Genomic DNA, 14,690 nt, shown 5'->3' on the forward strand with positions numbered 1-14,690 from the left:
TTCCATAAGACCATACCAGTCTTATTATTTTCGTTGTTGGTTTTCCAACAACTCCGTTCTAGCATTTGTTGTAAGCATGCTCTCGTTTTTTCCCTTCGTTCATTCCATTCTTACTTTTCTTCCGGAGGCATTGTGATGCTGCTCTCTTCGACCCATCATCTTGTTTGTCAAGATCTTGTTTCAATTCCTTCCATTTACAGGCAAAGTGTTGTCCAAATTATATCAGTCTTATTCCTTTGCTATTTTGTTTTAACCGGAGTGTTGTGCCCTCTGCTCAAGTTCTTTTCATCTTATCAAGTCTTGTATCACTTTTCAATCGGAGTGCTGCCCGAATTTATTCTTCCTTGTTCCTCTTACTTAACGGAGTGCTTTCAACTTTGTTCTTCTCCATTGCTTTCTTTCTTTCATTTTGCTCAACCTTTTCAAGGTTCTTTGGTCTCACTCGTTTGTCAAAGAAGCAACTTAGTTTTACCTCTTCTCTTTCTCTTCCGTTTTCCCTCCGGTGCCATTCTAGATCTCGGAACGAGATCCTTTCGTAGTGGTGGAGTGTTGTGACGCCCCGAGACCGATGTGCCAGGTGTCTTCCAGCTATTCGCTGTCGTTGCCATGTCTTTTGCTTGCGTGTCGCATCTTATCATGTCATCATGTGCATTGCATCCTCATGTTTTAAAAATTGCATCCGTCCCGGCCTCCCTGTTTCTTCCGTTGTCCGTTCTGAGCCCAGACCCATTTGCACGCGCCCACGGCATGTCCGAAATAGTATTTTATAAGTGGCCGGAAAATGTTCTCGGAATGGGATGAAAATTGGCGTGAGGTCTTATTATAGTGTAGATAGACCGCCTGTCAAGTTTCATCGCATTCAGAGTTCGTTTGATAGCCCAACCGTTAACTATAGCGACAATATAGTCGGTCAAAACGTCGGACGTATTCGGTCTCCAGAAACAGTCGCCGGGTCTCTCTCTTCTCTTCTCTCAGCCCAAGGCTTTCTGCACGGCCCACTACCTAACCGCCAGGCCCTACCTAACCTCTCTCGTCAGCCCATGGCCATCCTCGCGTGCGTCCGAAAAGTTGTCCCGGACCCGACCCGAGCAGTCACCACCATTGTGTCCGGATCATACCCAAACGTCTACAAAACATCATCGTTTTCTTCTTTGACTCTCCTAACCTAATTTTCTCGGCCGTCCGATTTCAATCGTAGGGACAAGATAGCCCTACCCTAATCCCTACCTTTTAAAACAGTCTAACCCACATGGTACTTATAGCAGATGAATCCCTACCCTTTTTGACAAACCCTAGACCATTTCCCTTTGTTTCAGTGCACCGCCACCACTCTGTTTTCCTCGGGATCCCTCCCGATCCAGCCGACCCTGTCAAACTCCATCGTTTCCAGCGAGGGCCAACCATCTCCTCCCCATGATCCACCAAATCCCCAACCTCGCAAGCCCCCTCGATCCTCTCCCGAGCAGGTGCTCGCCCGGAGTCCCGCGCCCGCGTCCGGCAGAGGTCCGAGTTGCCAGGCCAGCAGATGAGCTCCATTCCCCATTGCGCCTTTCTCCTCTCCTCTTCCTTCCTTCCTCCTCCCTCTCTCTCTCTCTCTCTCATGCCCGATCCTTCCTTCTCTGTCTCAGGTACCCTGGAGCCGCCATGGAAGCCCCTACCACTGGACCTGGCCCTACCTCGTGGGAGAGATCCTCACCGTCGCCGCGCCCGTTCCCGACCTCGACGACCACCTGCAGCCTCGCCGGGTTCGTCCCCGCGAGTCCCGCTGCCTTGCTTCGTCCTCTCCGTCCTCCCGTCGTGGAGCAGCACCGAGCTCGAGAGGAGCCCCGTTCACGCCGGATCCGCCGCACCCGCGGGTCCCCTGCCTCTGCATCGCGCCTCTGGTCGGCCTTCCGCTTGTCGCCATGACCGCACAGGTTCAAGCTCCGTCGCCCGTTGCCGTTCATCACGCCATCCCGCGCGCCAACTGCCGGGAACCGGTTCCTCATCGTCAAGACCTCCTGGATCTGCGCCTCCATCCGTTCCTTGCAATGCCTCGTCGCCGGAGTAGAAGCCCCATCCCTCGTTGTTGCCTGCCTGCGACCTCTGCCTTGACCTGCCCCTGTTTCGTCCGAGGAGGAGGATGAGCCCGTTTTTGTTCAGTCGCATTGACCGCACCCCTGCTTCGCCTCTTTCGCAGCGCCTCCTAGGCCCAGCTACAACCTCCGCCAGCCCAAGCCGGCCTGCGGCACCGAACCAAGCCGGCCCATCTACTCCTCTCCTTCGACCCAGCGCTCTCGCAGCCTGCAGCCAGCTCCAGCGACTGGGCCGAGGCCCATGGTGAGCTCCCCAGTGTCCACCAGATTTCAGCCTGCATCTTTTTTTTCCGTTCTGGTGATTTTTAACATTATCCAGAGACTACCCAGTTTTGCAGAGAACCCCGTAGACATCATGCATTTTATAACTCTTGAACCGTGCATCGGATTAAAATGATTTAAACATGTAACTTGCGTAGTTTTTCATCTAGTTTAATAATATGCAACTTTCATCTATGTTTAAAATGTTTAAAATGATGTTTGATTAAATTTGCTCCTATGCCATGCTAAAATGACTTAATTCATAACTAATTAACCGTAGCTCCAAATTTAACAAACTTTATATGTAAATGGGGTAGAAAAATGCCTAGTTTAACATGGTGCTTTCATCTTGCATGTTTAACAACCCTAAAATTGTGTTTAGGGCAGAACAGTACCAAACCTAATATATGCATATGAGGAGTTTCCGGACTTGTTGTTTTGTTGTTTCGGCCTCATTTAAACTTGCCTAGATTAGATAGTTTCATCATGCTTCACCTCTTTCCATGCTAACAACATTTAATATTGTTGGGTACATAAACGAGATCGAACTAAATAACTTGTCGTGGTGTTTCGTCAATATGCAACTCTGTTGCATAATGAGCTCCACTTAATTTGTAGGATTGTTTGTGCACTTTGCCATGCCATGCTTCATTAAACCGGACATGCATCATACTTGATTGTGCATCATGCCATGTTCATGTCGTGGTTGTTTACTATGTTGTTTGTTTCTTTCTGGTGTACTTCTTCTCGGTAATCCGGTAACGTTGCGTTTGTGAGGACCCGTTCGGCTACGTCCGTTTGTCTTCTTCATGGAATCGTTCTTCTTCCTTGCGGGATCTCAGGCAAGATGACCATACCCTCGAAATCACTTATATCTTTGCTTGCTAGTTGCTCGCTCTTTTGCTATGCCTATGACGCGATACCTACCACTTGCTTATCATGCCTCCCATATTGTTGAACCAAGCCTCTAACCCACCTTGTCCTAGCAAACCGTTGTTTGGCTATGTTACCGCTTTGCTCAGCTCCTCTTATAGCATTGTTAGTTGCAGGTGAAGATTGAAGTTTATTCCTTGTTGCAACATGGAGATGTTGTTCCTTGTTGGGATATCACAATATCTCTTATCTAATTAATGCATCTATATACTTGGTAAAGGGTCGAAGGCTCGGCCTTATGCCTGGTATTTTGTTCCACTCTTGCCGCCCTAGTTTCCGTCATATCGGTGTTATGTTCCCGGATTTTGCGTTCCTTACGCGGTTGGGTTATAATGGGAACCCCTTGACAGTTTGCCTTGAATAAAACTCCTCCAGCAATGCCCAACATTGGTTTTACCATTCGCCACCTAGCCTTTTCTTTCCCTTGGGTTCTGCAGACTCAAGGGTCATCTTTATTTAAACCCCCCCGGGCCAGTGCTCCTCTGAGTGTTGGTCCAAACTAGAGCCCTGTGCAGCGCCCCCTCGGGGAAACTCGAGGTTTGGTTTTAGTTGTATGGAGAGCTCATCTGAGTGTGCCCTGAGAACGAGATATGTGCAGCTCCTATCGGGATTTGTCAGCACATTCGGGTGGTGTTGCTGGACTTGTTTTACCATTGTCGAAATGTCTTGTAACCGGGATTCCGAGTCTGATCGGGTCTTCCCGCTAGAAGGAATATCCTTTGTTGACCGTGAGAGCTTGTGATGGGCTAAGTTGGGACACCCCTGCAGGGATTTGAACTTTCGAAAGCCGTGCCCGCGGTTATGGGCAGATGGGAATTTGTTAATGTCCGGTTGTAGAAAACCTGAAGTTGACCTTAATTAAAATACATCAACCACGTGTGTAACCGTGATGGTCTCTTCTCGGCGGAGTCCGAGAAGTGAACACGGTGTTGGAGTTATGCTTTACGTAGGTTGTTCTAGGATCACTTCTTGATCATAGTTGTTCGACCGTGCTTTTGCCTTCTCTTCTCGCTCTCATTTGCGTATGTTTAGCCACAAAATATGCTAGTCGCTTGGTGCAGCTCCACTTCATACCTTTTACCCTTCCTATAAGCTTAAATAGTCTTGATCGCGAGGGTGTGAGATTGCTGAGTCCCCGTGACTCATAGATACTTCCAAAACCAGCTTGCAGGTGCCGTTGAACCATGCAGATGACGCAACTGAGCTCAAGGCGAAGCTCGATGAAGATCGTGTCCTTTGTGCTGTTTAGTTCTAGTTGATCAGTAGTGGAGCCCAGTTGGGGTTGATCGGGGATCTGTGTAGCATTTGGGGTAGTCTTCTTTTATTTTGGTTCCGTAGTCGGACCTTGAGTGTATTTGGATGATGTAATGCTTTATTCATGTAATTGTGTGAAGTGGCGATTGTAAGCCAACTATGTATCTTTTCCCTTATGTATTACATGGGTTGTGTGAAGATTACCTCACTTGCAACATTGCTTTCAATGCGGTTATGCCTCTAAGTCGTGCTTCGACACGTGGGAGATATAGCCGCATCGAGGGCGTTACATACGTCTAGGCATACCCTCGAGAAAAAAGAAGTTAACAAGTCTGAGATTTCATTTGCTACATGCATGCCGTATTGCAATAGCTTGTGTCACCCCCTCTATTCCTGAATATATCTTTTTAGAGATTTTAATATGGACAACATATAAATATAAGTCTTTCTAGAGATTTCAAACTACTCCCTTCGTCCGATAAAAGTGTACATATAGAAATTTTAGGCCAAATTATAAAGTGAAGTAAAAAATCACACGAAAGGTGCAAGCCACTATCTCTCTTCTTTTTAATTAGCCAACCCGAGTACGCTAACAGCTTGTTTGGTTGAGGATATTAAAGGTATGGAATGGGAATTTAAGGTGACATATTTGTTCGGTTGGAGGGCAAGGGAATTGAGGTGGAATGGGGAAAGAAATTAAGGAGCTCAATTCCCGTGTATCTCTTTCCAGCCTCCACTTGTTAATTCACGTGCGGAGTTATTTTTTCTCAAATTTCCTTTATTAATTTCCATCACACACCAAACATAGAATTGAGACTAAAATTCAACTTCCCACGCCTAATCACTTACTGAACTCCCATTCCCTTTCCTCATTCTAGCCAAACAAACTTCATGTATTAGCGTCGTCAGTTCTTTTGCTGCGCGCCACGCCCCCCGCCCCCAGCCCTCCCTCCCGCCGCCGGCCACTTCGGCCGCGGCGTCCACCTCCCCTGCCACTGACCACCTCGGTCGTGGTGTCCACCCCCCTTGCTGGTCCTCCGGCCCCGGGTGCGATGACGGGCGGCTCCTCTAGCCTGCCTTAGGTCTCCTCGATGTTTCCTAGGCCGCAGCTAGTGGTTTCTGGACTGGGCCTCTCTGGATCCCCTGGATCCAGCCACGCTGCCTCTTCCGGTGGGGCGAGCCAGCAGGTGGCTGCCCTGTCGGCGGCTCAGGTGGATTGATTCCGTCACCCTAGGCCCTCCCGCAAAGTGATGTGGCACTGCCAGTGGGCGCAGCGGCGTCAGCTGGAAGCTGGCTCGTTCGCTCGCAGGGTGTTGTCCTCGCCGTCTTCTTCGTGGGAGAGGAAGGAGTTTCCGATCAAGCTGCAAGGTCTCTGCTTTAAGTGCTTCGGGGATGACCACAAGAAGAAGGACTGCACCAACCATCCCATGTGCTTCCGCTGTGGCTTTGAAGGCCATGAATCGTTCCAATGCAAGCGTCATCGGAGTCCAGCTTCGGAGCGAGAGCTGATTCGGGCGGTCCTGGCCAAGATGGGTTGCCTGGCTCTGTCTGCTGTGGTGGCTAGTGTTGAGAGACATACCTCACCGGCGCCTAGGCAGGAAGTACCCTTGGTACCTCCCTCGCCGGCGGCGGCTGAGCCTTTGTCCTTAGTATGGCCATCGACCCAGGTCTCTTCTGGGGTCATCTGCGTTCTCCGCCGCTCCCGGAAGATGGACGACATGGAGCGCCGGCTTCGTCTGGTGATGGTGGCCTACATTGGGGGTGTGAGGCTGTCGGTCTCCTGTGTGGAGGCGGTGGAAGCCATTTCAGTGTAGTTGGAGATTCCGCGTCATCGCGTCTCTGTTCATCGTTTCCAGCCGGAGGATTTCCTGATCGTCTTTGCCACTCTGGAGCTTCGTAACATCGCCCTCCGTGACATCCCTGTTGACAATGGAAGCTTCAAGCTTTTCTTTAAGCCATGGTTGCGGCGGGCGCAAGCTACCGCTAAGGCCATGAGGGTGCAGGTGGATCTCATGATCGAGGAAATCCCTTCACATGCGTGGTATCAAGATACGGCTGCTGAGCTCCTTGGGACTGCTTGCAAAATTGACAACTTGGCGCCTGAAACAGCGGAGAGATCAGATTTGTTGTTGTTCAAGGTTCGTGCTTGGTGTGTGCAGCCGGAGGATATCCTGGTGGACAAGAAGCTGTGGATCCCTGAACCGGAATTGGAAGATGTGCAGCAGCAGCGTGCATCGTCTCGCCAATTCCTGGAGTGCTCGACGCTCATTCACATTGGCAGGCTCTTGGATTTCAATGCCCCGGAGAACTGGCGCCGTCCGGCGAGTTCTAGCAGTAGCGGTCAGAGTGGGTTGTCGGACGATTCCGATGGTTTCTCGGGAGGAGGGGGTCGCCAGGTGCTGCCATGGACGCGCGGCAAGAGAGATGACCGTGGTGGAGCTGCTGGGCCTGCCGGCATTGGAGCCACTGGCAGGTCCTTCAGGCAAGTTTTGATGGGCAGGTTGGGTGAGTCCAGCTGGCGTCTGCCTACTATTGGATCCAGCAACTGGCAGGTGGCAGGAGCGCCGACTAGCCGGATTAGCACCTCCGGTGAGCTCTTGGCATCGAGACAGGTGGTGCTGGTGCCAACGTCCTAGGCTGGCACACCGAATCCTTGTGGCCGTCCTGTGGCTGCTGAGGCACAGCACACAGCGGCGCTCCCGAGGCTACTGGTTGACGTAGATCCTGTGCCGGTGACAGTTGTCCCGCTGGCAAGGGTGACACTACCGGTACCCATGGGCCCCAGGGTGGATGTGGTGGTTGTGCCAACAGTGTTGGAGATTCCCTCTATCCACCTATCGTTGGCCAATCAGAGTGTGGTCGTGCCATGTGGCAGTCGACAAAGATGGGGTTGTTTTGGAAGGAGACAGAGACAGTGGCCCGCAGGATCCCGAGGGGGAAGTGGCGGGCTCTACGGGCGGACCAGTTGATGGGCCCCTTGAGGAGATCATGTCGGCCACCTCCCCATTGGTGCCAGCTGGTGGGCCCCAGGAGATTCCCTAGCAACGGGATGTGACCCAGCCGTGCAACCTATCACTGGCAGGAGAAACAGATGTGACACGCACATGCAACATGCTAGATATTGCCACCACGCCTCCCATGGCTCAGATGGACGTGTTGCCTGGTGCGGATGGTAGCGATCAAATGGTGCAATGCCTGACGGAAAAAGAAAGAGTGGCAATGGGGAAGCTGAAATCCTTCTGTGCGGGACTTCTCAAGAAACTAGCACCACCGCTGCTTAAGGAAATCGAAGCAATCAAAGGGGTGCATATGGGGTAGGACCCGTTCACTCCTAGATGCACCACCCGCTCGGTGAGCACTGCGGCGCCAAGAAAGCAAAAGGCCTCTGTTGCTGAAGCGGTACTGCTCAAGACTCTGGGAGTTGCAGATGACGACCTTGCGGTCCATGACGGTGCTATGAGAATTCTTAAAGAGATATTTGATTCACCTATTCAGGAACGTTAACTTAGAGCGATAGCAGCAACCTTTGGCAAGTCTATTCCCATGGACTTGGATATGCTGGATGGAGAAATGATAGTGGGCATTGCGTGAGTAAGTAGATTACTACCAGTTGGATGCTAGACTTCTTGATGTCTGGCACCAATGTGGAGTTGGTGTGTTGGAATGTGAGAGGCCTCAATAGTCCGGCCAAGAAGAAGGCCCTTAGGGAATTTGTAGATTCTATCAATGTCACTATCATTTGTATCCAGGAGACCAAATTGGTTGTGGTGGACCGCTTTACTATTCTGCAATGTCTTGGTCCCGCATACGATGGTTTTGCCTATCTCCCTGCCAATGTGACACGTGGAGGTATATTGTTGGCATGGAATTTGACTCTAGTTCAGGTGTCCAACCTGGTCAATGACTCGAATTTCATCACGGGCTATGTTGCTCCTCTAGTGGGATCGCCCGGGTGGCTATCTGTTGTGTATGGCCCCAGGAGGACGCGGAGAAAATTGCTTTTTTGGACGAATTGGTGGAAAGGCGCGCTCTTTGCCCGGGACCTTGGACGGTGATCGGCGACTTCAACCTCATCATGTGTGCTTCTGACAAGAGCAACGCCAACCTTGATAGGAGGATGATGGGCAGATTTAGGCGTTTTATCGACAACATGGAACTGAAAGAGCTCTTCCTTCATGGGCGCAAATTCACTTGGAGTAATGAGCGAGAGCTAGCCACCCTCACCAAGATCGATCGTGCTCTCGTCTTGGTTGACTGGGAATTGGATTACCCCAATTGCATGTTGCAAGCATTGTCCACTGATATATCTGATCATTGTCCCCTGCACCTTGCACTAGAGGAACACATTCTCACACCTAGGCGCTTCAGGTTTGAAGTTTTCTGGACCAAGATCGACGGATTCGAGGAGGTTGTGAAGGACGCGTGCGCACCGGGCATCACGGATCAGTATAAGCGCCTTGATGAGCTTCTTAGGAACACCGCCAAATTTCTCATGGCTTAGGGCAGAAAAAGATTGGCAATGTCAAAATTCAGATGGCAATCGCGAGGTTGGTTATCAAGTTGTTTGACAAGGCCATGGAAGACAGAAACCTGACTACGGAGGAGAGATGGCTCCGTGGTCTTTTGAAAAAGACTCTGCTTGGCCTGGCTTCGCTGGAAAGAACGATGGCTAGGTAGCGATCTCGGATCAAATGGCTTCGTGAGGGCGATGCAAATTCAAAATTCTTCTAGCTTTTTGCGAACGGGGGGAAGGCCAAGAACTACATTCCGGCGATCTCGGTCAAAGGACAGATCACCGATTAGTAGGGAAAGGAGACGGCTTCCCATCAGGCTTACGAGGAGATTTTGGGCACATCCAGGGCGAGAGAGTTCACTCTTGATCTGCAATATCTGAATATGGAGCCCATCGATTTGTCCGATCAGGACACCATTTTTTCAAAGGAGGAAATCAGGAAGGTCATAAAATACATGCCAGCTGACAGAGCGTCGGGGCCGGACGGATTCATTGGGCTCTTCTTCCACAAAGCTTGGCCCATAATTAAGGGAGACGTGATTGCTGCGATTCAGAAGTTTATGCTGGATAATGGACGAGGTTTTGGCAGGTTCAATAAGGCGTTGATCACTCTAATCCCAAAAAAACCAGATGCTTCAGAGATAGGGGATTTTAGACCGATCAGCTTGCTCCACAACATCCCTAAGATCTGTGCCAAGCTATTGGCAACCAAAGTTAGTAGGCGCATGGAGGAGATGATTCACTCAAACCAATCAACTTTTATCAAGGGCAGAAATCTACATGACAATTTCATGCTTGTGCGTCAAGTGGCGAGGAACTTGTACAAACGGAAAGCTAAGGGTGTGATGGTGAAGATGGATATCTCAAGAGCGTTTGATTCGCTCTCCTGGCCGTTCCTTTTTGAAGTGCTTCGTGCGAAAGGATTCTCTGATAGATGGAGATCGCTCATTGCCACGCTGTTATCCTCGGCCAGCTCTAGAGTGATTGACAATGGCAACGTAGGAGAGAAGATCATGCATGCACGTGCCTGAGGCAGCGCGACTCAATCTCCCCTCTCCTGTTTGTCATTGCTATGGATGCCCCGTCACCTCTCATCGTTCGGGCCCAACAAACTGGAGTCCTAAGCCCGATGCTCGGATGCTCTCTGATACAACGGCTCTCGATCTATGCAGATGATGTAGTTCTCTTCATCAGGCCGACACACATGGATCTAGCGTTTGTCAAGGAAGTAATGCACATCTTTGGAGAGGCCTCGTGACTGAAGATTAACTACCAAAAATCTCAGCGATCCTGATTAGGACGGACTTGGGGGACACCGAGAGATTAGCCGCAGCCCTACCTTGGAGGATTCAGAGTTTTCCGTGCAAGTATCTTGGCCTCCAACTCTCGATCAAACAACTAACACGCAATCAGTGGTAGCCAATGGTTGACGCAACGCTCAAATTTCTGCCAGCATGGATGAGAGGCCTGATCACAAGGTCGGACAGGTTGATTCTAATCAACAACGTCGTGAGGGCTAGGCCTACCCATCATCTTATCGTGGCCAATGCTCCAAAGTGGGCCTTGGACAGTATCGACAGAGGATGTAAGGCGTTCTTTGGGATGGAACAGAGGAGATCCACTGTGGGAAGTGTCTGGTGGCCTAGCGCCGGGTATGCCGGCCGAAGGAGCTTGGCGGGCTAGGTGTGATAAATCTACATACTCAAGGAATTGCCCTGAGACTCACATGGGCATGGCTCAGACGTACTGACAACTCCAAACCTTGGCAGGGTCTGACTATGTCGGCGGACAAGGAGATGCAAGCAGCTTTCGCTAGCTTAGTGCATTGGACTTTGGGCAATGGGAGCCAAATCTTGTTTTGGAAGGATAGATGGATCCAGGGACTCCGCATAGCGGAAATTGCACCGCTGGTAGTAGCACAAGTAAGAACTCAAACGGTGAATCGACGGTTGGCAAGGGAAGGGCTGACTTCAAGTAATTGGATCAATGACATCAATGGGGAGCTGTCCACCGAGGGACTTGTCCAATTCATCCACCTGTGGGAGATCTTAAGTGTTGCATATCTTGACACTTCAATGGAAGATCAAGTGATCTGGAAGTGGTCGGCATCGGGACAGTACTCGACTTCATCTGCTTACCATATTATGAACGAGGGAGCTGTCAGACTAGGATGCGCCAAAGGACTGTGGAAATCCTTGGGCCCATTAGGTTGCATATTGTTCATGTGGTTGGCGCTGCAGCGAAGACTTTGGACCTTCGATCGAAGATTTCGGCATGGATTACAGGACGCAACATTAGTGTGTTTCCTTTGTGATCAAGAGGAAGACTCGGTGGATCATATAATGCTCCAATGTGTTTACTCGAGGCAAGTGTGGTTCCAATGCTTCTGGTGGGCCTAGATTGACATGCAGATGCTTCGCTGGCCAACCGCCCGAAAGCGGATCCCCAAGAGGTATCAAAAGGGGTTTGACTCGCTGGTGCTACTGACTTGTTGGAGTATTTGAAAGCAAAGGAAAAGACGAGTTTTTGATGGCCAAGGCATTAGCAATGAAGAGGAACTTTCCACGAAGATCTACCAAGAGCTACGACTTTGATTAGCGACAGGAGCGAGGAGTGTACAACACTTATGTGAGTAGTCGTGTATGATAGGAGTGGGAGTGGGAGTCTTATTGGCATCACCAACCACATGTGAGGGCCAGAACAATCTTCTTGTAATTATTTCTTCCTTTTATAAAGCTTAGGATGTTATAAATGAAGGTCATTTTAGCCAAACACGTTGTAAATGAAGGTCACTTTAGCCAAACACGTTGCAAATGAAGACCACATATAGAATGTTATTGTTGTTTTACCACCTGAAGATAAAAGAAATTAGAAATATAGAAATACACTCTTGTGGACAAATTTTAAAGCATTGAAAAGATAGAAATACATTCTTTTATGGACAAATTTTGAAGACAAATGTACATTCTTCGCCGGACGGAATACATAGAAACATACATAGACAAAAAAAATTGGAGCATAGATTCACTCATTTACATTTCGCTGGACGGAGTACATACAAACGTATGTAAGACATAGTTTAGAATGGAGATTCACTCATTCTAATGTAGATTTATTTGCAGCATCCAAAGAAATAACTGTATCCACGTCAACACATTCCCTGCCATGCGCAATCTAATTCCTAATCCTAAACAATCAAGAAGCAGGACTTGTAGCATCCAAAGCAGGATGTAACCATTGTCCACAGATTCAGACCAGGCTGCCATCCGGGATCAAAATCCTAATCCTGAACAATCAAGAAGCAGGACTTATAGCATCCAAAGCATGATGTATCTATGTCAACACATTCAGACCAGGCTGCCATCCGGGATCAAAATCCTAATCCTAAACCATCAAGAAGCAGGTAGCACCACCCAGCAAATCAAACTCTACACGCAGCAGATAAGAGCATCCAGACAATAATGCTGATGCATGCAAAAGCATAAAGTACTTGATGGCCGAATATTAGCAGCAAATAAAGCTCCAAAACAGAGTTCATACAGTTGGATAGATTGGTCATGATAGCAAAACTCCTGGTACAACTAAAAGCAACGATAACAGGCCTACTAAAGTGCAGGTTTCTGGAATAAGCGAGTTGACAGATGAGAAGAATGGCGCCACCATGCCAAGCAAGTACGCCCGCAGTCAGCCGCAGCCAAAGACACACATAGGAAGCTACAGCACACCGTCACCACCCCCATCAGCCTACTTGGATCGCTGCCTCATCTTTCGGCGCTTCCTCTTCAGCCTCCTCATGCGCTTCTTCTTCCACTGAATCAAGAGATAAGCCAAGTTAAAAAGGATACATGATCACATAAATTATTCAATAAAACAAGAATAGAAGGGTGGCTTCCAGGCATGCTGTTTGCAAAAAATAAACCAAGTAATCCCATGAACCTCAGTGGTAAACAGAAGTCGGAAGCAACCAAAAGCAAGGCAACAATCAATTCAGCTGCCCAATCCTGAGACAGGTTGTGAACAGTTTAACTGAAATGCACTGAAAAACTGCATCTGCTACAACATGGCAGTTCAACATTCCAGCTAGTCAATTATCTAATACTGTTCATCTACTTGGATGCGGGCAACTATGTTCAGTATCACTTGCTAAGGCCAAAAGGAATGTTCAATAGCGAGCAGACGAGCAGATTGTCTGCAACATAGAAAATTTAACAAGTCTACTACAACACGCATTAAACATGTGGTACTACAGCCAGATAAGCCAATTCATCTTATTACTTAAATCATCATAACCAAAGAAGAAATTCGCAGGTTTTGAAACAGTATGGCGACCACAAAGGACCAACCACTAACGTACATAATCAAACACCAACAGAGTACTTCAGCAAATTGTTAATTCACATCCCGAGGGCTCATATCAAGTGCATTCGACCTTCACCGTGGCAGGGAAACCCAAACGAGACAGACGACCCACGCACGCGCGCGCAAGCACGACGACAAGCAACGCGAGCACGGTACGGGAGAACCGGAACACGAGATACCTAAGCCCACACGATACATCGATCGATCTAAGGTAACACGAGACAAAACATGCCCCACCATCGCCGCCACCGCCACCGCCGACGCAAGCGTCGTCGGGCGGCACCTCGCGTTCCATCCCTGACCGGCTCGAGTTGCTCGCCCCGTCGCAGCCGCAGCAGAAACGGGGGGCACGAGCACGAGACGGCGAGATCTGCCGGCTCGCTAGGGTTTCCCAGGAATTCGAGCCATTCGAGCCTCTCTCTTTGTAATCATAGCCCCCGCTCGGCAAAGAACGAACAAACAAACAAACGAAGGAACAAAACCATGGCGGTCGTCGCATGGATCTAGGGGACGAACGGGATAGGTGTCCGGGGACTAGAGCGTGTGGATTGGGAGGTTACCTTGGCCCTCATGGTCGGTCGCCTCCTCGCGAGATCTCCTTCTCGCCCCTGCTGCTTCTCCTCCTCCTGCGGCGGCGGCGGCGGTCTTGTGGTGGGGAGTGGGGGGAGTGGGAGAAAGGGATGCGCACTGGGGGGTTACAAGAAGCGAAACCCTAGGAAGGTAGCTTCGAGAATATGGGCCTGGGCTTGTTAGCCGCTCGAATGCCCACACGCTATGGGCGTATTGGGCTGAAGGCATTCGAGGTAACTCTGCTTTCCTTTCCCTTTAGCGGTTTAGCGGAAGCAACTAGTTAACGAGCGCTTCTTCAGGAGCCTCGCAACGATCAGCGCCACTTGTCGCGTTCTCAGCCATTCGTCACGTGTCGTGTTCTGGACGTTTTTTCGGATTTTATTTTTTTATTTTTCCACACGCGTTTTCGGCTTTTAAATGGTTTTTTCCCGGGTTTTTTTTACGTTTTGGTTTTCCCCCGGTCTTTCTTAGCTTTTCGATTAAAAAAAATTCGAAATTTTTTTTTTGCGCGAAAGAACACGTTTTCTTTTTTTCCTTTCGCAAAAGTCATGGGGTTTTTTTCCGCGAGAGGTACGGTTGTGCTTTATCGAGAGTCACGGCCGTGCTTTTCGAAAACGAAAAAAAAATGTGTTTTCTGTTTTTTTTCTTTTGCGAGAGTCACGGTTTTTCTTCCGCAAGAGGCACGGTTGTGCTTTTGCGAGAGGCACGGCCGTGACTCTCGCAAA

The 14,690-nt window shown here is 49.4% G+C and overlaps 1 long non-coding RNA gene across 1 annotated transcript; it reads right to left on the reverse strand.

Annotated features, from left to right (window-relative positions):
* Positions 1-12,501: 12,501 nt before the first annotated feature.
* Positions 12,502-14,326, reverse strand: LOC123147463 (uncharacterized). The gene is made up of 2 exons (XR_006473207.1): positions 13,956-14,326; positions 12,502-12,846 (listed from the first exon to the last, which is right to left on the reverse strand). It is a non-coding gene; the product is annotated as an uncharacterized lncRNA (long non-coding RNA).
* Between the last annotated feature and the right edge of the window lie 364 nt (positions 14,327-14,690).

Source organism: Triticum aestivum, chromosome 7A, assembly GCF_018294505.1.
Source record: "Triticum aestivum cultivar Chinese Spring chromosome 7A, IWGSC CS RefSeq v2.1, whole genome shotgun sequence".
Classification (NCBI taxonomy): Eukaryota; Viridiplantae; Streptophyta; class Magnoliopsida; order Poales; family Poaceae; genus Triticum; species Triticum aestivum.